Below are 3,458 nucleotides of genomic sequence, written 5' to 3'. Positions count from 1 at the left end.
AATATGAAAGTGTATTGTTATAGGTTAAATATGAAAGTGTGTTGTTATAGGTTAAATGGATTGTAAAACTAATTAATTCGCTAAACAAACTCTAGTGAAAAGTTTATACTCTCTCCCCGCTTGGCTTCGATATTTAACACAGGATACATATATGATCCATTTTCCTTGCATTGATTATGTGAGTCTAAAATGTAAAGCTTCATGACCATCATTCAAAATGAGTTGAATTACGTAGCCATTGTAAAAATTTGAAATATTAATTTTAATAGTAATTAATAATTAGTATTTTAATAATAATAATGATAATAATATTCTAAAATCTTGCGATTTATCTTGAATAAATATATCACACGCAGAATCATGGCTTTAAAGTCGGCTATCAATAACTTTACCGACAACATCTAAATTAGCATTTTAGTAAAACAGATTTAAGTTATTTTACAAAAAATAAGTTAAATATTATTGTAATAACTATTCAAAATTTATCGATCAAATTCCGTTGACGTGGATTTCTCACAAGAACTTACTACCAAAATACAAAACCGCAATGCTATTATAAGAAAAAAAACAGGAACTTGGTCATTTTGGGTGTGTCTACGAGTATATTGGTCGTTTAGGGAATGTTATAATAAGAAACAAACAAAAAAAAGGTTATTTTACAAACATAACACCAAAATCAAAGATCATTTTGGGTTTGGGTTTGGGTTTGGGACATATTGGTCATTTCAGGATTAGGACCTGAAATCAACGCCCACACAAAAATCAAACCAAGAGAAAAAAAACCCACACAAAAATCAAACCAAGAGAAAAAAAAATTTGTACCTTGTTTTTTGGCAAAATCTTGGAAGAATTCAGTTTGTTTTACCTCTAGCAACTGAAATCAAAACCCGCAAAAAATTTAGTCCTTTGGGTTTGGGATAAAAATTATTTTACAAACAGAATTGCATGGTAATTCGAATAACAAAATTGGATTACAAACATAAAATCGAAACCCACATCAAAATTGGATTACAAACATAAAATCGAAACCCACATCAAAATCAAAACCCACAAAAAACCATAAGAACTCTTAGTTTGTATGAATCCGCATACACACAACAGATAGCTTGAACCAACAAAATACATAAAACTTGTTTTTAACATCGTTTTTGGAAATCCAAATTTTGCCATTACAATTAGTTTTCCAAAGCTGCAAGTACCAAAGGAAAAAATTAAAAATTGTACCAAGAGCCTAATACATGCTGCCTCAATAACTTCAAATCTCTTCCAAGCTACAATATCTGAAAAGTGAAAAAGCACAATAGTCATAATCTACATACATACACAAAACGATAAAAGAACAAGAACTAATGTGATTAATAGTATAAAGAAACTATATATACAAATTAATAATTGCTGATGTTCAAACCGAAATAGGTTCACAGCATTTTTGGGTTCAACTATATGCTTAAGTTCCACCATGATTTACTTGCTTTTGAGAGCTTTTGAGTAAAATGGGACTACATGAAACATCTTTTATCCTAATATTTTAGATTAGAACCCGTATGTAAAATAGATTAATCTTAGATCTCAATCTATTTAGTATGAAAAACACCTTGTTTGAATAAGGAAAAGTAAAAATAGGAGAGAGGATCGAGATTCAACTACAAGAGTTAAAAAAACCAGTAATGAGGTGAAATCTTCGGTTAAATAATAGAACACCAAAACCAACTCAAGAAAAAATAATAATAATAACACTCAAAATCGTTCAATAAACTGAAACAAGTAACTTAATTGGAAGTGTAAAGACAAAATGAACAGGAGATTGTTGAGAATACACAGAGCATAATCGTTGAAGAATTCAACTTTTTTTGAGCCCTAAAACATGAAGTCGAACCCCATCAAATTCGGATAACAAACAGGAGTTGTTGAGAAGAAAACACAACAATCAATTAAGGTTAAAAAATGAACCAGTCAGTTGTTTCTTCGGCACAATCTTGTAAAACTTCAAGATTAGTTACCTCTAGCCCAACAAATCGAATACAACTGCAAAGTCGTTTATACCAGAACAAAAGTAAGGAGATTTAGTCTGCTAAAAATGGAACTCATAGTGGTGCGACATTAGTACAAAAAGAAAAAATGGTGGGAAGAATCTTCAACAATTTTCAATTTCATAGAGAGCTTACCAGGGGAAGGAGATATCAAAATCAAAGGTAGAACATGATTGTAAAGAGAATCAGTTTAGATAAAAGATTAATCGTTGGGTTTGTTCATCAACTGGTCTTTCTGAGTAAAGAGAAGTAAGGGAGATCAAGCCGTTTATTTGTTTGCATAAAAAACGGATGACCAAGATTATAACATGTTGGCAATCCGTGTGATAGGCCCATGCTTTTAATCCCCACCATTCAAATTAGATTCAACGGTACAGATCATGTTTCCTTGTTTTTTAAGATAACATGTTTAATTTTTTGTACCTTATTCTTTAAAATTTGTACTTAATACATTGATTATATATATATATATATACCGACTATTGGTACAATATTCAAACAAATTAATACCCTGTCATTTTCATTGTTCACCCCTAGAAGAAATTGATCAAAACATAAAGCAGTTATGATTGCTAAGAAACCCTGCAAAGTTAACGATAATGCTTTCGATTTTGATTTGGGCAAGATAAAAATTTGGACACTTTTGTCCCTCTGTCAATGGGGATAGGGTTTATTGGAGACTAAATGGTTATTAAGTCTATATTCTCCTTCAAGGTGAGGTGTTATATGTTAATGCAGTTAGTAAATAAAAACAAAATAGAAAATTATATTTGTTGATGATTTATAATGCTTCTTAAATAAAAATATTGGAAGTGGGAAGGATGCAGTCAAATCAAGTGAAAATGGGTTCCATTTTGATGTGTAATATATGATTTTGATTGACCAGCCCACAAAATGTTTAAGGTAATACCAAGTAAATGCAATTACTATTGATTATAAATAATAATACATACACAAGAGTAATAATCAAAACAATAATACAATATTTATTGTGGTTTACACTTTATACGATCAAAATGATCTGCTAATCTAAGGGCGAATGAAAAAATAACTTTTATTAATCATCAAGAACTAGTACGTATATAAATCATAAATACTAATACATACACACAGAATAATAACGCAATCAAAACAATAATACAATATTTATTGTGGTTTACACTTTACACGATCAAAGTGATCGGCTAATCTAGGGGTGAATGAGAAAATAAATTTTATTAATCATAAAAAACTAGTATGTATATAAATCAGTAAACAATCTTGAATCTAGCCTGCATTTTTCCGCACATAAGAAAGAATAAGAAGCGGAAAACTATTAATAGGAGCAAGTTGACCTAAAATCTGCCAATAAAGTCAAACCTAAAAATTTTGATGAACGGAACCCTTTGTTACACAAATCGATATTAATTGGTTGTGTTGTTTATGTGG

General features: G+C 30.0%; 1 long non-coding RNA gene across 2 annotated transcripts; it reads right to left on the bottom strand.

Annotated features, from left to right (window-relative positions):
* Positions 1–387: 387 nt before the first annotated feature.
* On the bottom strand, positions 388–2,291 carry LOC145162739 (uncharacterized). 2 transcript variants are annotated; one of them, XR_013739289.1, is made up of 5 exons: positions 2,166–2,291; positions 1,818–2,025; positions 1,225–1,280; positions 823–874; positions 388–738 (listed from the first exon to the last, which is right to left on the bottom strand). It is a non-coding gene; the product is annotated as an uncharacterized LOC145162739 (long non-coding RNA). The 2 variants fall into 2 exon arrangements; XR_013739288.1 differs by having other exon boundaries at positions 1,951–2,025.
* Positions 2,292–3,458: the final 1,167 nt, after the last annotated feature.

This window comes from Lactuca virosa, chromosome 3 (genome assembly GCF_052849685.1).
Source record: "Lactuca virosa cultivar CGN04683 chromosome 3, Lactuca_virosa_CGN04683_v6, whole genome shotgun sequence".
Classification (NCBI taxonomy): Eukaryota; Viridiplantae; Streptophyta; class Magnoliopsida; order Asterales; family Asteraceae; genus Lactuca; species Lactuca virosa.
The sequence above is the reverse complement of the archived record's forward strand: the minus strand, read 5'-3'. Positions and strand labels throughout refer to the sequence as shown.